This window comes from Corapipo altera, unplaced genomic scaffold (genome assembly GCF_003945725.1).
Source record: "Corapipo altera isolate COAL_440 unplaced genomic scaffold, ASM394572v1 61411, whole genome shotgun sequence".
Taxonomy (NCBI): Eukaryota; Metazoa; Chordata; class Aves; order Passeriformes; family Pipridae; genus Corapipo; species Corapipo altera.
Window position 1 is genome coordinate 516,096 of NW_020884875.1, and position 21,814 is coordinate 537,909.

Below are 21,814 nucleotides of genomic sequence, written 5' to 3' on the forward strand. Positions count from 1 at the left end.
CTTTATACAGAAGCAGATCCTCTGACACCCCAAAGCACATCTACACAGGAAGATTCATCCAGGTTAAAGTAAATTTGAATGTAAACTGAAATTACTCTTCCTGGTTATTGGGACACAGAGGGAAATAAAATCAATTTGTAATAAAAGTTCCCAAAGGCCAGCTGTCAAGGAATTCACCATGAACAGCATCTCATGAGGACAGGCCCTTAGTTTCCTCCTACATTACCTGAGATCTTCAGCCAGACAGGAAACCACCAAATACCGACAAAAACAGTGAAAACAAGTGGTCTCATGCTTTTTCTGGAGACCTTTGCAGTGAGAAGTGGGGCCAGTGCCAAGCAGAGAGAATGGAGACTGGCACCCAGTGGTAAATCATTCCCTGACCTAGCCTTTTGGAGAGAAGTTTCTGCAGCCTGCAAAGAGAAAGTCAGGCCCCAGACTTGCGTCATCTCACCCATGAGTCATCCCACCAAGCAGATCCTCTCCCCTACCATCTCTCCTCAGCCAGGCTCACATAATTATTACAGCAGAGCTGCAATCATCCCTATGCAGCCAGAGCAAAGCCGGCATCCCCGCCCACACACAGAGGAAGGGGCACGCTCACCCCAAATTCAGCATCTGAACATGAAACTGAGACTCCAGGATGAGATGGGAAGGTGGAGAGAGCTCTCCACAGGCTCCTAAAGTGATTCAGGCAGGGGATGCTGCTGAGATATAAGATGCCCTACATACAGGGGATGAGAGCGGGGACAGAGGAGCAGTGGGGGATGGATGATCTGTACCTTCCTTGTGCCTATGACCAGGTTATGTCAGGTGCTATTAAGGCACGAAGCGTGAGCACGCGTGTCTGCAACCCCACTGCAGACTGCTCCAGCAGCGTTGAAATGAAACCTCCTTTAAAAAAAAGGGACTTTAAAAACAGAAGACCAAAAACAACAACACACCCTACGCAGCAGTTAAGAGAGAAAAACATGTCCCCAGAGGTGCCCAGCGGAGCAAACCAAGGGGACCTGTGCCTCCAAAACCACCCTTCTCCCATGGGTCGAGTGCTGCTGCCGTTTCGCCTGCTCAGCTCCTCCGCCCGTCCATGTCCCCCGAAGGCAGAGCTGCAGCCACCGGGGAGCTCCGCCGTGCCTTCAAAGAGCCTAAAGTGGGTCAGCGGAACGGAGAGAAAAAACCTGATTAAAGCATGAAGGAAGAGAGCAGACCTGCTGGCTGAGAGACAACAGAAGGCAGGGAAAGGCACTCAGAGGCTCCACATCTCCTCAGAGGCACAGAAAGACAAGGACTGCTGGTCCCCCCTTCCACAATCGCAGGGTGGGAGCTGGGTTTCTCAAATCTGTAATGGGATGCAAGCAACAGAAACACATTTGGGGATAGGGGAGTATAAGAAGATAAGTGTGTCCCTCTGTCCTCCGTTCCACGCTTCCAGTTGATTTATTCTCATTTAAATCGAGCAAAACAATTTAAACCCATGCAAATCTAAAACCCTTCATGAGCCTTGTGGCTATGGTTTGCACCACCCTTCTTTGTGCCTTAGTAAACCCAGAGACACTGGAGGAAGAGTCCCAAGAGTTGCCAAATTCAAGCAGCATCTTTTGGATGCAATTAAAAATGCTAAACAGAATAAAAAGGACACCACAAGGAGGAAGGTTTGTTTTCTTCATTTCTCTGACAGAGACTTCTGACCTTAAAATAAAACAAGCCAAAACCACTTCTGTGTTGGTAGGCAGAGCATAGCAAATGGATTTTGGGGCTGCCAAGTTCCAAGAGTAAGGTGGACCCTTAGGAAACACGAGTGCCAGAACCATAACTGGGGTGACATTTGAAAAGAAAGTTTTGCAAACCATGAAACTTGGAGCAGCTGAGAACTCTTACTGAGACCAAGGCTTTGCTGGTGTTCAAACCAGATGATGATGGATAATAGAGACCTCATTATACCCCCATGCCACCAAAATTTCAAGAACTATCCACCTCCCCTCCCCACCTGGGCTTTCTGAAACCTAGCATAAATATGACCTTGCTCTGGAAAACACCCTCCCAAGCCACATCACTGAACAGACAGGCAGGTTTTTCTCCACAGATCTGGGGTAAAACAGCTCAGATCCCTCTACGGAGCTGCACACCCACCAGTGTGGTCTGTGGGCCCACACAAAACCATTGCACTCTTGTCCTGACCACTGGCTCCAGGGTGGGCTATACATTTGTTTAAAGACTTCCAATGAAAATATCAGCTTAAGAAATCACAGCAGCACAGGATGGGTGGGGAGAACTTTCCCCGCGAGAAAGAATCTGAACTCTGTAATTGCACATATCATATCTAGATATTGTTGTAAAGAGCTCTGCCTGCAGAAGGAACAGGAGATTTGATCTAGTACGCAAATAAAAATCAGAAATCTCTCCTGCCAGCCATGAAAAAGGCTATCAATAATTCATTTTAACAAAAAAGGAGATCAAAGGAAAATGTTGTGTTAGTTTGACATTTTGATATGTTGGTTCAGGATTCTTCTTTAATGTAATATGTAACAAACAGCAGAGTTCATCTATAAATGCCAGACACGCTTGTAAATTGTTGGATGTAGCAGGTCCTATTAATATTCACTTAGACTTTTTAAATTAATTCACTTTGACTGCCTTTACATCATTTTTACTGCCTCTACCCAGCAGTTGTAGGTCAAGTGGAGCTCTCAGAAATGCTACACAGAGTTTCCAAAGATAAAGTTTCAAATTTGTAACCACATTTCCATTTATTTCTTCGTATTACCCACCACAAAGCCTAATGTCCAACCCAACTTGTTTGACTATTACGTACTTGCTGTGAATTGCTTTTGAAAATTGTAGAGTGAAGAGCCAGAATGAGGTGCTTGTGTCCTAAATCAACTGTCTGTGCAAGTTCACTCTCATATATTGTGGTTTGATTTCACTTACAATTTCCTTATGGGCATTTGGTGGAGTGGATGAAGTATATTATACGCCAGAAAGCACAGGCTTGCAATCCACAGATTTCAGTGTTATGTTGCAAGAGGTATTTATTGCAGTGGAAAACTGTTGGCAAATTTAAGATATATTGCTCAAGCTCAGTCTGCATTCCCTTTGGTGTGCAGGAGATACAAGGGGACTGACATCTTCTAAATTTAAGTAGGGTTGGGCAAATTTCTTGCAAGATAAAATCCCCTCTAAAATGCAGAGAATGGTTAACTCTCTGTGACTTCTCTATTCTGGGGTCAAGCAGAAAAGTAAATACTCCTGTTGTTACATCACTTTGATTCAGGATTCTCTTTCAAGTACATTTTTAGGCAATATTCAGGCAGCTCTTTTTAAACTATTTCCCCAGAGGAAAGTCCTTGATGGTAATAACCTTTGTTAGAGGCTGACACTGCATGTGCTGTCTTTGGAGGGAAAGCAGTTGTTACTCAGGTCCTGAGCATGGATCTTACAGCCTCTTGGTTATAGATTTGTAGGTCCGTGGGTTTTCTATGTCTTGTAGATTTAAAACTACTACTTACATTGGCTGCTCTACCTAGAAAAGAGCTGTAGTTTGAAGGAGGGGGCAAGTTACTGAATGTGATGACAGTACAGATGGTAAAGCTATTACCTGATCCAAATGATATTTGGATTATCTTTGTTATATCCAGTCCATTGTGAACAGAAAGAACCAAAATTATTTTTATTTATTTTTTTCCACCAACTTTTTACAGAGTGCCATGCCAACACTTGCATCCACTAGAGTCCTATGGCACTGCTGACGCTCTGAAAACAATGCTCACAAAAATGTGCATCCTTTGGTGGACTGCTTTTAGCCATGTAGGCAATCGGGGGGTCATCTTCCCTGCCAGAGATCAAACTGCCAGAGGTGAGCCTTTTCCTCGCACACTTCAACCCCAAGAACTCCCATCCTCAAGAACTCTCACCCCCAAGAAATCCAACCCCAAAACCTCCCATCCCCACATACAAGGTCTGCTGGTTCAGCACTATTTATAGGGAACAACTCCAAGGACAAAGTCTTCAAGGCTGGGCCACCCACACCTCTACACCCACCTGACTGTCTCTTGGGCATCCCCCAGACCATGCAGGTATTGCACCACGCTGAGGAGAGCAAGTCCTGGCCATGTTTGCACATGATATACCTGCAGCTGGGACCAGATGGTCCCAAAGGAGGCCTTTGGTCTTCCCTTAATAACATGTGGAATATGCACAGGGATTAGATAAAAAAATTTTCAAAAGTAAAGACAGTACTTGAGTACTGCTTAGTTTGTTTTTGCACACGTCAAAAAATTTGTCAGATCACTTGGATGCTTTTGGAAATTTTAGTCACCGTTGGAATGATCCCGGAGGAATCCCAAAAGAATCCCAAAAAAGCCACTGCCAGTCATGCAAAGGGCTACAGTATAAACTACAAACCTCTGAAACCTGCTCAAAAAAGCCACTCCAGAGCAGGAGGTGGGGAACGGCCACAGCCGGCTGGCATGTGACAGACTGACATGCAGCAGGGCCCCATCTGGCAGCACAAATTTTATTTCTGACTACAAAAAACACAGCCCAGAGGGGTGGTGGCTGGACAAGGATCTGGCAGCTCAGACTGCAGCCCCCCACCAACATGACAGCTCCCAGTCCTTGGGATGAGGGTCTGAAGCAGGTACCCTGCCCTGGGCCCACCAACACCACAAGATGGAGAAGAACAGGAGCACTAAGCTAAATTTGTTGGTGTTCAAAGCACAAGACAAAACTTTACATAAACCTGACCACTGTCAGATCTTCACTTGTATCATGAAATCAGGAGTGGGGGGAAACATTTCCCTGACATGCAGTATGAGCACAAACATGTTATTATTTGAAAGGCTGTACAAAGGTTAAGTCTTTAATCCCATTAATCCAGATGACAAACAAACAAAACCCCAAGAATAGGACCCTATAACACAGCTGAGCGCCTTCCAGGTCTCTTGTGGGGGCTCTCTGTTCACATTGCTGCAGCTATTTATGAGCCTCCAGCTAAAAAGTTGCTGCAAAAGAAATAGATGCAGGCATGGTTTTATTCCCTTAAAGCTTATCACAGGCAATTTGGCAGCCTGGACTCATGTTTCAGTGAGCAGGGTTTAATCCTCAGGTCAGTGGGACCAGGGTTACTGGATTTCCAGGTCTGGCTGCTGTTGCCCTCTTACTGACACCAGGGCTCTTGAGTGCAGTGACTCCTTTTACTTGTTACTCATGCACAGAGAAAATGCAGATTCTGCTAAATGATATCAAGAGTGGTCAAGGCAGGGGAGAAATCAGATAGTAACAGAGAACAGCAGAAGATAAACTACAGAGAATTTGGGACTGAGGAGAGCTCCTCTTTTGGTACACACTATGGAAAGAATTCTGATCAGTGCAGTGCATACCAGAATTTGTACCATTCCCAAACTATAGTATTGTGGTAAGCAGACAACACAAAGGGTTGATTGGATTTAGGACCTGACCTGGCTTTATCAGAATACTGGGAAATTCTTTCACTTACTTCAGCAGGAATTGGGTCAGCTGCAACCATGCATCCTAAATGAACCACAGGAAGAGTGTCGCTAATTTCAGCAGTAGTATTCATGCAATTCAAAGCAGGTGTGTGGTTATGTACCTGAATCAAGTCTACAGGAAAAGTCTAAGCCAGTGGTATAAGCAGCACATTTAAAATGGCACTATCCTTTCTGCCATACAGCCAATCACAAACTGGTGAGCTACCACAGATGAGGTGCAAGAGGCAGTAATCAAAAACCACGTTTCCTCTCAAACTGTTTCTCGTCTTATCAAATATGAGCCATTCAGTGCAGAGTCTGTCAAAGTAAAGGGAAGAATGTTTGGACATGATCTAAATGTCCACTAGTTCAGCAGTACATAGATGAGCCAGCAGAAGAGTTAACAGCACTGTTGCAGCCCAACCCTCAACAGGAATTTCTAACAGTCTTTTTGGAACCAAAAGAAGTTCCCTTTCTCTTCATTTTGGATACTCTCTGGGATGGTGCAACAGCTCCCTAAGCCTCACGTCACTTTGCTTCAAGTTGAATTGGACCCAATCTCTCACTCTGAGCAGAGGTCAGGCCAGTCACGCTGGCAGAGCAGCAGAGCACGTGAAGGCTGGAGGGCTTGTGAGATGTTCTCTAGTTGTTAGATCAGTGACTCCGGTGTGTATCAAGCATGCCAGATCCACATCAACAGTCCTCACAGTGGTACAAGGCCATCACTGCAGTCCTGCTCACTGTATCCCCACTGCAGCCAGAGCTGCAGATCACAGACAGAAAGGAAAATGCAAAAGGCAATTGGAAGATGCAGATACAAATTATGTGATCCAGCCTCCACATCTCAGCATATAGGGTAGAAAAAGGAGAATGCAAAGGATCCTACCGCAGCTAATGGGACTAACACTAACCAAATTCAAAGGGATATGCTGGCTCAGGGAGCTACTGCTCTGCACAAGCTTCCATCGGTGTCTGGTCTCAGCAAATTCTGCTAAAGCACGTTATCCTTTTGAGATTATACGTGCAGTGAGAGGAAAAAGTAGATGGGGGGCAGGAAAGAAAAAAAAAAAGACACTCAGTGCAGATCCCCATTTGTAACTCGGCCCTGAACGATGCTCCCTCTGCCATGAGGATGGCAAGTGTCTGATTTCATTTTGTAAAACTGCAAAGGTCACTGCAAAATTACAACTCAGTTCTGGTTTTATTTGAAAAAGTAGAACATTCCATGGTCCATTTAGATCATTTGGGAGCAGTCACCCCTCTCCCGACTCTCAGCACAGAAGCCACAATTTCCCCAGTTTTTCATCTCACTTTCACAGAGCCCAGCAGCTGTGTTTTAAGATTTATTATAAAATCAAAGGAAAAGGGGCAACAACCATACAGCCCAGAAAGGGTGAAAAGCACTATGAAGGCCAATAAAACCCCTTATTTACATGAAGACCACTCATGCCATACGCTATCAGGCTGCCAAGCTCCCTGAGTGCTGACAGCCTTTCCATCCCTGACAGTTCACAAGGTCGTGGTCCCTGCAGACATTTCATTCCACTTACCAGCCTGGTTTTCCTCAGCCCCACCAATTTCAGCTCTGATCTCACAGCCAGTCGCTCAAGAATACGACAATTAAAGATTAATGCTATAAATGCACGGAAAGTTGAAAAATCCAGATTTTTTGAATGTCATGTCAGACATATTCATTTTTCAACCTTCCCCTTGTACTTTTAAGACACCAGGCCAGGAGTGTTACTTTTCCCCAGCAGACTGCAAATGCTTTCTTCCTTTCAGCTGCCAGCTAGTTTTTGTAGGCTTAGATATTTTTCTTTATTTAATTATTCACTGTAACACATGAAACATTAAGCAGCTTCTTTCCATGAAGAAATGAGTGCTGTTTCTCAATGACAACATGCTAAGTATCCTTAATAGCAGGAATAAGGAAATGAGTTGACTAGAACAAAGGGGGAAAGGGCAGGGAAAATGAGAGAAGCTCTGAGCAGTTAGAATTTACTAACACCAAAAAAAAAAAAAAAAGCTGAGACTTCATTTCTAAGGCAGTAGTCACAGCCACAATGAGCTGATCTGGGAAATAAAAGCAAAGAGAAACAGACTTTCAAAGCATAAAATTGTTTTCTGATACAACTTTCGGGCTAGAATTTTTTCTCTTTCTCAACGCTGGTGGAGATCAGTGAGAAAGAAGCCACAGATGCAATGTTACAGTATGTAACAGTTGTGTTTCCTTAATGGTGCTAAACCTCTGATAGCTGTGAGAAATGTCTGTTCTTCCAAAGAACAGAAAGTTAAAGGCTGATGTCATTAACAAACGCCATTCCAAGCCACAATTTTTCCTGTGCAAGCAGGACTGCATACACAACTTTCAGAGTATACTCTACTCATTTGATTTCTTTTGCAGCAGCAGCAGCAAGAGATGGTCTCATCAGGTTACAGAGCATCATGACCCTCCTGAGAGCACCCCACACCATCGATCTAAGATGGGACAAACCTGGTGACCTTGACACCTCTGCAGGCTTTGATGAGAGTCCTTACTCCGTCCTTGAAAGCCTGGGTAGGATTGTGTGGCAAAAGGATTTTTCTTGATTCTGGTGTTTATTTGTTGGGTCACAGAGGTAAAATTATCTCTGTTTGATTACTTAAAGCTGTTGGCTGTGGAGATAATCTGTGCATTAGCAGCTGTACAGTGGGTGGTTAGCAGTTCTGAATCTGTAGTTGGAAGCAAAGAAGTCATTTTGCACAGCACTGTAAAACAGAAAACTGAGCACACAGGGCAAAAATCCTGTCGTAGCTCCATGCAGAAGTTGCTTTCTACAATGAGAAATCCCCTCATTTTCTCGGGAGGTGGAGGGCGAGTGCCCAGCCGTGTCCTCCTGCACTCCCCCACTTCCCATGGTTGCACCCACGGAGAAAGAACACCTCGAGCAAACACCAAAGGAAGCCTTAACTCCTGCAATTGCAACATCTGTGTCTTTATGTTTTCACAAAAGGAGACTGATTACCAGAAGCACAGCTTAAAACAGTAGGTCTCAGCAACTCAGTTTAAGAGCTGCAAACTTGCTATCGTGAAGCTAAATCCCATTTAGCCTTGGGATAAAAGAGGCATCAAACCTCCTACCTGGGCATGACTTCTCTGGGAAAGGTGGAACAATGCTCCTGTGCACTGTGGATACATATTTAGAGTACAAACACCGCTGGAAAGAACTACCTAGACTCTCAACCTGCTAATTCACCAAATAGCTACTTGTTGCCCATTTGTATCTGCAGGACAGCCATAGCAAGACACTCCTTTCCAAGCCAGTACAACTTCGGTTTGGACATTTTGTTCTGAGAATTGGCAATTTTTCTCCTCCTACCCTCACTTTGTCTGCAGCTGCTGAGCTTTACTCCTGGCAAAGAGGGCTGGGAACCAGGGTGGAGTCAGTGCTGGGCAGATTTCAGGCTGGAAGGTTTATGAAGAACAGACATCAAGACCAAAGCGCAGGAAACTGATAGAAGATAGCAACGGACGTGAAACTTCCCAGGGATAGGAATGACAAGAAGCAGGGATGCATAGTTGTTTTATTAAATATCTGCATATGAAAGCAGAGGGGAGCATCCTCAAACACAACAGACCTGCCCCATGCTATCTCTTTGCTTTGGCATGGCCTGAGATGGAGCAGAGTCACACAGTTTACGTCAGAGTTTAAAATATCACCTACACATGGCTGTTTGGGGGGTGGGTTTAGCAGTTTTGCCAGCACTCTACGTGCACGTGCTTTGCTGTGGTAGATGACTGCACAGACGCGGGCACCCTTGACACAGCCATAACTGCACCAAAGGTCTGTAGGCACAATTGATGATATCTGGAACACATTAAAAAATCAGAATATATAGTTCCCTCAGCAGCTGTACTACTTTTCTCACAGTCTTTACTAATTAGCATACATTGAGGAGCTACCAACCATCACAGACCCAAGGTCGTGTTTAGCTTCCTTCTTAAACAAGGCACAGAATAATACCTTCAGCACTGACAACACTGCAGTCTCACATGTCACAGAACTAAAACTGCAGAGTTTCTTTGCCATAAGCCCCCCTGTTTTCTTTTTCTTTTCAATCACATAAATTAATCAAATATGTCATATTTGTGGAGTAGTCTACCACCTCTCTTTTTCCAAACTCATCAATTCAAATCCTGACCGACTTTGGGAGCAAAACTGAAGTAAATTCATCCATGTGTATTTTATAGTGCAAATTATCACACACTGAAAAATGCATATCAAGGAAGGCAGCCAACAGACAGCTCATTTTCATGAAAGGGGTGGGAATGGAGGACAGGGAGGCAGCCGGGTCGAGAAACTCCTGAGGTTTGCAGATCCCAAAGGCAAGCATTAAAACCCATTTTGAGGCACTCCCAACATTCCCACTGCCATCTTTCTTGCTCTTTAAAAGCTATTTCGACTGTGCAACCAATTTTTGTATCTTTTAGTAAATAACTTAAGATAGCTTTATCCGCTTAATACCTGAAAGAGTTAAAAGTTACATGGTCTGTATTATCTTATCATGAGAAAAGAGACAGACAAGGCAAATGTTTTATTTACACTTTAAAATTGGATGTGGAAAGATTTATAAATGGATTAATTTTAATTAGTGTCCTCATTTCATTTTAAAAAAAACCCCAAACCTAAAAAGCATGCCTTAAAATTAATGCATTGCTACCCTGAGTATTAACAAATATGTCAAGTCTTTGCTTTTTTTAAAGCCCCTTTGTTGCTTAGAGTTTTTTTATTATATATCAAAAGCAGCCTCTGATGAGTAATTTTAAAAACCCATGCTGGAATAAAGCATGGGACAAACTTTTTTTTTTTTGCTTTTTAGCAAGGCATCCCCCATAAGCATTATCCTATGGGGTGAAGGTTTGCACCTTGGCCTTTGTGTCCTAACTCACAGCATGGTGGAGGCAGGTTCTCCCTCCAAACTCCTCCTGAAGAACCTCTTTGATGTTTGATAAGTTAAAAGTAGGTACTGGCCCCAGATCAGAAATATTTGAATAATGGCTTTAACATTTGTATCTCCTTGAACTGTTTCTCTAGTGGCTGCAGAAATTAGATTCTCCACAGATAAAGAGCAGGTGTGGTACCTGGGAAGATTTTTAATAAAAGACCACATTTGATGTCTTGGTATTTGCGTTATGTTTCACTAGAGGCACTAAGAAAAATGCAGTCACAGAATCACAGAATTACAGAATATGCTGAGTTGGAAGGGACACACAAGGATCATTAAAGTCCAGCCCTTAACCGTGCACCATCCCCAAGAGTCATATCATGTGCCTGAGAGTATCATCCAAACACTTCTTGAACTCTGTCAGCTTTGGTGCTGTGACCACTGTCCTGGGTAGTCAGTTCCAGTGCCCAGCCATCCTCTGTATGAAGAATCTTTTCCTAATATCCAACCTGAATCTACCCTGACACAACCTCAGGCCATTCCCTTGAGTGCTGTCACTGGTCACCATAGAGAAGAGATCAGTGCTTGCCCCTCCTCTTCCCCTCATGAGGACGTTGTAGAGTGGGATGAGATCTCCCTTCAGTCTCCTCTTCTCCAGGCTGAACAGATCAAGTGCCCTCATCCGCTTCTCACGCAGCTTCCCCTCAAGGCCCTTCACCATCTTTGTTGCCCTCCTTTGGACGCTCTCTAAGAGTTTAGCATCTTTCTTATATTATGGTGCACAAAACTGCCACAATATTCAAGGTGAGGCCACCCTGTGCAGAGCAGAGAGGGACAACCCCCTCCCTCAATCGTCTGATGATGCTCACTTAAACCCAGCAAGGCCAAAAGTGATGACTTTGTTTTTCTGGGGCTCAATAACCCAGATCCTAGCCATCTGAGTTCCTTTTGCAGATGCCATGATCCCAGACAACAGAGTTGCAAACCATCAGCCTTCATGCCCACCTTCTCCACACTGACTCCTGACAAATACAGAGAAGTGTCTGTCTTACAGAGTTTACTTTCAAGTACAAACCAGGCAAGAAAATCTCAGGCCATTTGCAATCTACAGGATACTAAGGCTCAATCCTCTTTTACACGAGTTTGCTTCTTGCCTTTTCGACATTTTAGGACCATCTCTGAAGGTATCCTCTCTCCTAAACATAGAGTCCCACAAGCAAGCTCTCTCATCTGAGCTACTTTGTCCTGTGTAAGCTCGGTGAGATTCAGCCTTCCCCCCCCACCCACACTGGCAGCACCCACCATCACAGTTCTCCTCATCTCCCATTTGGTTGCCATGGCCTCCTCCCTCCTCACAGTTAGTCTGATTTGGCCCCTCTACATCTAGCACCACAACTGAATTAATTCATTTAAAAAATGAACATTGTTCTATTCCTGTTTTTTCCTTCTTCAACTCCTTGCTGCAACATTTCCCACTGTGAACCTTGACATATATTTATATGCACCTAGACTTTGCATATAAGCAGGGCTTGGCCCCTCAATCACAGCAGCCCATTTCTCAATCAAACCCCTGCAATTCCTTCCTGTGCTGGAAAGGGCTAGAGAGGAGTTCCCACCAAGCGCTCCTACAGCTCTGATGTCCAAGGCCTCCATGCCCACCATGTGCTTGCCTATGCCCCTGTCGTGTGGAGGGGACCAACATCTGACATGATGCCCACGCCCACACAAACCGAGGGGTTGTGGTGCTTCCAGAGGGCGGACGGGACCTCTAGACACTACTACATTCCCCTCATTGTCTTCTTGTCTTCCATGCTTCTCCTGTGAGCACCCTGCCCTCACTGCACTGCCAAATATATCAATGTGACTACTCTCTAGCTCCTGGCAGCTTGACTTCAGACTCTTGCTCCTATTGTGGCAGGCACGCGGGCAGTCCAGGCATGAAATGAAGCCCCTGGCCTTTCCAGAGGGTGTGCTGCTGTTGTGACACCCCCAACACAACCCGCCTGAGCATTTTAGGATATCACAGCTGTGAATGATGGGCTTATGAAGGATGAAGTCTGGCACCTTTCTGTGCTCCAGCCAAAGAAAAGGGAGGAGGAAGAGAGAGAAGTGACACTTTCCCCTCCACTTGATGAAAGCAAAATCTGATAGAGGCAGGCAGGGAGAAACAGTCTGGGCACTAAGCCCCTTATTAATTAATGGATGTTTTGAAAAAAGAAATGCAACAGTGCACTCATTTCAGCTGGTTTCTGGAAGCTCTCGTGACCTTAATAATTGATGTTTATGCAAGCTGCTTATAATGTTAAGCGGTTGTTTTGTGTAGATTTTGTCCATTGCATTTAACTGAGATGAATAGATCAAGCTGTGAAATGAGGTTGGCCATAATACTCACAGGGAAGCTTTAAAAAAAAAAAATTAGAGTGTTTTTAGGAGGAAAAACAAAATTCACAGCTTTGTCTGAAATAATTTTCCATCCATTACTAATACACGCAATGTAAATAACAGAAAATATTTTCCCCCCTGCCCCCTAGATTCAGCCTTTCCCTTTCCTCTTCAAGTTTTGGCAGCATTTCCAACAACATTTCATTGTTTCTCAAGCACACAGTGTCTCCTGCCTGTTTTGCCTTTCTTCATAGCAACAGGAGTGTAAAGGGAGGATTACAAATACCAAAGTGATCAGGAAAACTAAGAGGCAGGTAGAACACATATTTGGATAGTAATTTGGGTTCCTGCAATGCAGAGCAATAAGCAGCAAAGAGGACTGTTAGCATAGGGAGAGGGTTCATTCTTCCAGGCTTGTGCCCATTCCCCATGGACACACAAGTCCCCTAGAACATCACTTCAGACATTGGCCTGGATTGAGCTGCAGCTTGTACCTGACCCACCAGGTAGACAGAAGAAAGCATGCCAGCAGCCAGAATAAGCTGCTCTTTATTGTCCTGAATGTTTTTATAAGTCTTTCCCAACACACCAGATATGACTATCCCTACACACCCTTGATTGAAACAAACAGGACCCTGAAAAAATCTACATTCATTTTGCATCAGCACAAGCTAGAACACTTTTCTCACTCTCCTTTCAAAATTTGGCCAGATTTAAGGGAAACTGAGAACCTGCTCTTTTCTGGGCAGCTTCGAGAAGGAGACAGGGATGCCCTTGTAATGGGTCACTGCTCCGAAATGCTGCCAAGCTCCTCCACAGCCCTGCCAGGCCATGTAAGCTCTTCCATAAAGATTCTTAGTTGGTTTTTAACCTGATTTTATTTAAAGAAGCTCTTATTTAAGAGAAACAGTGTTCATTTAAACTGAAATTGTAGCTTGAGCCTCAATGCAAACTGCCAAATGCAGGGTACAGCTGCACCTCCTAGCAAACAGAAAGTTTCTGAGCGCAGTGGAGGAAGAGCAAACTGCCCCTGCAGTGCCAGCAGCTTCATAAAATAAATGGAAGTGGGAGCTGAAAGAAAAAGATAACTATAAAAGACACGGGGTTTTGTTCCAGGTTTTCTCTGGCTCTAGCAGAAACGGGCCCCAATGGATCTTCTCTTTTTTTTCCCCAACAAATAAGGGATGTTGACTCTTAACACAACCTGCACACACACTGACACCCAGGCTGTACACAATGACATACCAACCACTTTTGGCAGTCCATGCAGCCAGGCAAACTCCAGGCAATTACAGACCAAAATGAAGCCAGGTGGTTTTAAGGCAAATATTAGGTCTTTCACAGAAGAGCTCAAGTTCAATTTTGACAGACTCAGTCATTAAAAATAAAAAAATAATAAAGTAATCAGTCTTAGCAACTTAAGTAGTTTTTAAAACAGATCCCTCCTACCTACTCACAACAAAAACCAATGGATCCAGGCAGATCTCTATGAGCATGAGCCCATGGCTAAAGTAATGTCCACTGTCTTGACTAATAGTACACAAAGCTCAAAAGTCTCCTAATTTTTTTATATATTTCTTTGTGTACTTAAAGGACTCAATCTAATATCTTACTCATTATAGATTAGAGGCCTAAATCAGTTGTCATCTAATCCAAGCTCCATCAGATTCAAGGCCATCCCCACCCCAAGGTAGGATTATCACCAATGAACGCTGAAGAGAGACACTAAAAGATGCCGTATCAAACCTTCCAACCAATGCTCCCTGCATCCCATCAGAGAGATTACCTCTGGGCTATCATCTCATCTATACAAGGTATTAAAAGGCTACAGACATAATCGTTAATCACAAAGCAGTCTGTTTCAAGGCAAGGCTTCCTACTCACAGACTCCATTTTTCCAGTCTCTGTACACACTGAAAAGCCAGTCTATTAGAGGACTACTCAAAGCAAGAAATATCAATTCTAAACAGTTTTCCAGTTTAAAAGCTCAGCTACCGTTTTTGATGCTTGCCCACATCCGTGAAAGAATCATGCAGGACATACAGGGCTTCAGACTGACAAATAAGCTTCAAAAAATAGTTCATATGGGAAACTTGCAACTGTGATGCCTAAACCTTTTCCTACCTCATGCCCCAGGACACACATTAAAAAGAGGGCAGTTGCCACCTCCTTGGCAACATACAACCAGTGACTGCACATCCATCAGACTGGAGCACTCAAGGCTGCATCCATGCTGGGAGCATGACAACCAACCACAAGGCTCTGACAGTGAGTGTTCTCTTCTGCAGCTGTAACTACAGGCCATTACCTTTCACATTAAATACATTTACAAGTAAATAAATGTATAAAATACCAAATGATTTAGAGGCATATTCTCCAGACAAACACTGCTATCTACCCCCAAAAATCAAAATTAATTGGAGGAGGAAGAATCTTCTGATTGATATTGTAAAATGGCACTTGAGTGACAGGCAATTACACTTCAAGCAATTTCTATTATATAGTGTGTAACAGAACACATACAGCAGAGAGGAGAAAAAAGCAAGCCTAAATACCCCAAGAAATAAAATGTGTGCACTGTCTGTGTGATCAATGCAAACATAACCACAAACATTTGCATTACAATAGTGCAGTAAATAACAACCTCACAGCTGAGACATTTACAGCCACATTAGTAAATACACTTTCATGTCTCACAGAGAGGATGGCAATTTATTAAACCACCCAAATAAGACGTTTTGCAATCACCAGTTGTGCTTTAATTAGGAAGGATCCTTCTGAAAGCAAAGCAGAGGGCTAGGTGACCCAGCAGGCCCTTTCCACCCTACATATCCAGGAGCTGTGATTCACCCCACTTTAGACTACTCGCTGCATAGAGGTTTAAATCCTTTGATGAGCATGTGGACATGGCCTGAAAGACAAGACTGCAGGCCAAGACAAGCCCATCACACCCTGCTCCCCACAGCCCCACACCTCACAGCAGTGACCGTGCACCAGCCACAATAACTGCGTTTTGGAATAGTGCCACTTTGTTGGTGCAGTTTGTTTGCTGCATTTATTTTTTTCCAGCTGAGCTATGGGACAGATTTCCCATACAGAAACGCTTGTAGTTTTATTCAGAAGAGAAATAGGATGATGTCTCTTACTCTGTAAGAGAGGGGAGATGGATTCCTGCTAGAATATGACGTGCCACGTGTCACCTCACAGCCCAAGACCCATCATAGCAACAAAGACATTTCTCTACTCAGCTCCTCATCCCAAGAAGTGGCAGATCCAAATACAACCCATATGGAGGAAGATTGCTCAGTGGTACAGAAGAATAAAGATTATTAAGGGAAGGGGAATACGATCTATGCTGCTGGCAGCCTGGGAGGCAAATTGAAAAGTGGCCTGAAGTGAGCCCACCCACATATTTGTATTCCCAGATAAACAAAGTGAGCATGTTCCTAGCAGAGACACCTGTGAGGAGGGCCTGAAAGCTGGAAACTGGCATTGCAGATCTGGGATGACCACGAGATAGATATTCATCACTCATGAAAGTCTCAAGTCCTTCAAACCCTAGGAAAACAGCTAAGAGCCAGGATCAGTATTTTAAAGATGAACAGCTGGTTAATGTTTAATACCTGTCCCACTTGTCATCTGAAATCCTTCCTGAAGGGAGCTGAGTTCAGATGAGACAGGGACTTTAGTCTTTGACATGAGGTCAGTTGCCATCAGAGCTCCTGCCAGCCCTGATTAAAGCTGATGGGTTGAGAGCCAGGTACTACAACAAGCAGAGGTGGCTGTCACAGGTCCCACCCACCCTCCTCCCCCAGCGCAGGGGACATGAAGGAGCTGCACCATGTGCATCAAAGTGTTAGAGTGGCATCAAGTAAGGAAAGTCTTTGGGGCTTGTGCTTTGGTACAGACTTTGGACAGAAGCTCCCTCAAAACCCATGCCATTTTGAAGTTTCTTTTTGATCTTCGGTTGTATTAAGAAATAAACACCGCAACAGATCTTGGTCATCAGTTTTCAATGGTAACCTCTCTTCCCACACCTCTCAAGTAAATGAAGAGCCGGATAGGAACCGGAGGAGCAAAGTCCTTCCCTCTGTAAGAGAAGATCAGGTTCATGACCACCTGAGGAACTTAAACAGACGTAAGTCTATGGAACCCCATGAGATGCATCTCACAGTCCTGAGGAAACTGGCTGATGTAGTTGCCAAGTCACTCTCCACGGTATTTGAAAAGTCATGGCAGCCAGGAGAAGTCCCAGGTGAGTGCAAAAGGGGACCAGAAGAAAGGAGGACCCTGGGAACTGCTTATCTGTCAGCATCGCCTCTGGTCCTGGAAAGATCATGGAACAGATCCTCCTAGAAGATGTGCTAAGGCACACAGAGAACAGGGAGGTGATTTGAGACAAGCAGCACGGCTTCAGCAGGGACAAGACCTGCCAGACCAACCCAGTGGCCTTCTATAATGGAGTGACTGCATCAATGGACAAGGGAAGGGTTACAGATGTGATTTATCTGGACTTCTGTAAAGCCTTTGACATGGTATCCCACAACATCCTCTCTAGACTGGAGGGAGATGGATTTGATGAGTGGACTGTTAGATGGACAAGAAACTGGTTGGGAGGTCGCATTGAGAGGGGGGTGGTCAATGACTCAGAGTCCCAAGGGACCTCAGTGACAAGTGGTGTCTATATTGAGATCAGTGTTATTTAATATCTTCATTAATGACACAGACAAAGGAATCGAGTGCAGCCTCAGCAAATTCGCAGATGACACCAAGCTGAGTGGTGCTGTTGACACACCTGAAGGACAGGATGCCATCCAAAGGGACCTGGACAAGGTCAGGAAGTGGACTCAAGGGAATCTCATGAGGTTTAACAAGACCAAGTGCAAGGTGCTGCACTTGGGTCAGGGCAACCCCCGGTACCAACACAGGCTGGGGATGAACAGATCAAGAGCAGCCCTGCTGAGAAGGACTTGGGGGTGCTGGTGGGTGAGAGGCTGGACATGACCCAGCCATGTGCACTCACAGCCCAGGAAGCCAAACCTGTCCTGGCTGCATCCAAAGCAGGGTGGGCAGCAGGTGAGGGATGGGATTCTGCCCCTCTGCTCTGCTCTGGTGAGACCCCTGGAGCACTGCATCCAGCTCTGGGGTCCCCAGAACAGGAAGGACAAGGACATGTTGGAGCAAGTCCAGAGGAGGCCACCAAGTTGATTAGAGGAATGAAAAACCTCTCCTATGAGGAAAGGCTGACAGAACTGAGATTGTTGAGCCTGGAGAAGAGAAGGCTTCAGGCTGACCTGTTTGCAGCCTTTCAGTACCTGAAGGGAGCCTGCAAAAAAAATGGAGAGAGACTTTCTACAAGGGCATGTAATGACAGGACATGGGGGAGTGGCTTCAAACTGAATGAGAGTAGGTTTAGATTAGATATTAGAAAAAAATATTTACCATTAGGGTGGCATGGCACTGGAACAGGTTGCCCAGGGAAGCTATGTTTAAGACCAGGTTGGATGGAGCTGTGAGCAACCTGGTCTGGTAAAAGATGTCCCTGTACACGGTAGGAGGGTCAGAAGTAGATGGTCTTTAAGGTTCCTTCTAACCCAGACCACTCTGTGATTCTAAGACCAGCACATTTAGTAAAATACACTGCTCAATATTAAAGCTAGGCTTTCCCCACACTGCTGGGCAACCACTTTTGCCTTGGGAGCAGAGAGAGAAGCAGCAGTGTGTTCCTTTAGTTCCTTCACAATTACTGATTTATAGAAGTGTTGCATTTGCATACAGCTGGAGGAGTGGGAAAACCCTGCTCCAGCAGGGAACAAGCTGTCTTTACCCATCTGGGAAGATGAGAGCATTGCTAAACTTAGACATGTAACATGATGGTGGCACTGGTAAGGGGATACCTACTGAAGTCCGAAGTATTTACAGAAGACCAAGCAGCTGGGCTGCCCTCGTACAGATCTGTAACACCAAGAGGCAACAACAGGATGTTTCCCCTGGAAGGCGACAGTGAACAAAGTGGGTTTGGCATCTGTTTCAGCAGGTCCTGCCTCTGTCAAAATTCTGGGCAAAGCCTGTTTGTCTGAGACTTTGTGAAGAGTGCAGCGAGCATCAAAGCTCTCTTTCATTTTGTAGGTCAGGAAGGCTTTGGGATTGGCAGAGTGTCAGCTCACAAGTATTCTGCAAAGAGCACTTTAATTTTTCATTGTAGGAGCACCTACAGACTTTGATTGAAATAAATAATGAACCAATTTGTATCATGAATCTAAGAATCACTCTCTTCTGGTGCCCATCATGGAGAGGATTTTCTTCCCAGTGACAAGTGTTAATGCATTTATGCCCTAGTTTCCCACAGTGGGTGTCACTATTGAAGTGTCAGGAAGGAAGGTTAGAGCTGCTTTTTCAGACTGTTCCTGTCAGCCTCAGCAGTCCATTTTGGATGAAAACATCCCAGCAGAACACAGCCTGAAAGAAAGCTGGATTTTAAACAGCACAGCAAAAGTCTTTGTGTTGTATATGATTAAAATGTAACATTGAATAGGTCTTTCTCCCAGTCTGAGTCAGGGAGGATGGCTCCACTGTGCAAAATTACAGGGTTTTTTTGCAGAACAGCAGAAGTTTCACAAGTCTTTAATGTAGTTAGAGACCATTTTCTATGCTTTTCTCATTTTTCAATGCTGTTCTTTCTGACAACTGCCCCAGCACAAATCCTGACAGGTACCATTCCGCTTCTGAGAGCTGACAGAGGACAGCTGGTCGCTCACCGTAGTGGGACCCCAAAGCGGTGCCTACCTTCACTTCTCACAAAGCAAAAAGGGCCAAAACCAAAACCCAGTGGGATCCAGACACTCTGTTTGATTTGAACCATTCTGACTCTCTGAATCATGATAATTTTAATAAAAACAGTTATTTACAGGGGGAGGGGGAGTAAGTCAATTATCAAAAGCAGCCCTATTGTAATTTCAAAGTTTTGTCAAATTATTTTAATACAATTCCACTTAAAGAGAAATTGAGGTTAAGTGCACACAATAAATGCTGTAACCCAGCCAGGTAGTAAACCCCTCTGCAAACTGTCTAACACTGCAGAGAAAGTGAATAAAATGCTGGCCAAATCAAACAGTAATTAAATTAAAGCACAATGCTGTGGCTTACAACAATGCTCTAGCAGCATCTTTGGGAGGCTGCACCAAAGAGGAGCCATTGCAATTAGGCAGGTATAACAGAAGTATTAGGTTGCAGAATTAGAGCTGCTCCCACTTCCCTTGCAGAGCTTTACAATGTCACAGCGAGGCAGCAATATCAGTGTGCTGATACCAGATTAGGAGCCCTTTTTAGACAGAAAAGGATAATTATTTTCTCCTGGAGAGTACCCATAAATTAATTTTATTCACCCAGACCACCTTTGTCATTGCTGGAAGCTGATGCTGAAGGACCACAGACTCTGCCCTAGATGACACCACATCGCATGCAAATCTCCAGCTCAGAACAGTGGTAACTGGGTGAGATATAATGTCTTGTGACATGGCGAAGGTCAGATTAGACTATTAGACCTTCAGGCGAAATTTATCAGTTTACTGAAATATTAATAACAGAGTTTTTAATTAAGACAACATAATACAAAGAGCAATACTGCTTGGTCCATTGCAGATCTGTGTTAAAATACAATAAGCATGTAATCACTTTTGAACATGATCTAGTTAAAATTAGCCGGGAGAGCTGTTACTGTAACACGTGGGTAATACAAGTAGAAAGCTGAGACTCACCAAAGCAAAGCCACTGCACTTCATTACAACCACAGGAGCCTCAGCAGGGCCAGGCACGGCAGTGGGGAATAATGCAAGAGGGAACACTTAAGGATCATACATCCTACAGCTCACAGACCTTAAGGAGCAAAACAAACTTCATTACTCTGGTATTGTTTTGACAGAAACGAAACCTAAATTACTCATTCACTGCAGTTATTTTTACTCCATCAGCAATCGGGTGCAGCAGAGTCAGTGCTGGACACACTGCCCAGCGCAGTGTAAGGCAGTGCCAGGCTTTCCCAGGCTCTGTGCAAGAGCCAGCTGACACAGGGACAAGGGGGCCAGACTCAGAAAAATACTCTTTTCTACTCCTTCTCTGCATACATTAATCTACATGCTTATTCCTGTTTACATTATGAGATGTATGTCATAAAAGAGCTTACAGGATGTGTATTGCAGCCAAGTTAATATTGCTATTGGAGCCTCAGCCTCTGTATTTCCTGACTTAACATTGCCCAGTAAAACCATATTTTTTTACTTTTTTTTTTTTTAATTCTGCATTTGTCTAATGGATTTTATTAGTGGTTTGAACCCATTTAAGGTAAGAATGTTACACAGAGTGCCTACTAACACCTGCAGGAAACCCAGCAAGAGAACAAGTCCTATATTGAAGACAGTAATAGCATTCAGAAGTATTATCTACCTAGTATAGAAACATGTACAAATACAGCGAAGTTAATTTTAATAACAACATTCAGACACAATTAAGAAATGTGCTTGCATTGTAAGACTTTTTCATGTATTACTCAGGCAAAACCCACAGCTTTTCATTTAGGGCATCTCAACTGCCCTTTCAGGAGACAAAGTGTGCTGTGTACAAGAACTATAGTTAGTAACAAACAAAAGAAAAAAAGGGGGTTTTTGCAGACTTGGATGTCATGGCTCGGATTTTAAAGGCAGGAAGCATTTCCCAACCCTTGTGCAGATGAGCTAAGGCAGATGGACCTTACATTAAAGCCTTTCCTACATCCCAACACCCAGTGTGCGCTCTTGCACCCAGACAGACTCCCGCCCAGAGATGTTTCTTATTTCATAAAGCTACTGAAAAGCTAGCAAAACACCTATGGCAATATCATGAAGACATGCAATACCTTTTAAATTTGGCTCTTACAACACAGAGGTTTGATGTCACCAGCATTGCCAAACAGCCCCTGCAGTAGATACCTGCCATACAAGATAGCTGCTGCTCTCTGCATGCCTAGGAAATCCATTACAATACCA

At 44.2% G+C, this 21,814-nt stretch overlaps 1 protein-coding gene across 1 annotated transcript in view; it reads right to left on the reverse strand.

Annotated features, from left to right (window-relative positions):
* PDZD2 (PDZ domain containing 2) overlaps nucleotides 1-20,602 on the reverse strand; it is a 200,767-nt gene extending 180,165 nt beyond the window's left edge. Inside the window, exon 1 of the mRNA XM_027634814.1 lies at nucleotides 20,552-20,602. The gene's annotated coding sequence lies outside the window, so the exon portion shown is untranslated. The remainder of the gene's footprint in view (nucleotides 1-20,551) is intronic.
* Between the last annotated feature and the right edge of the window lie 1,212 nt (nucleotides 20,603-21,814).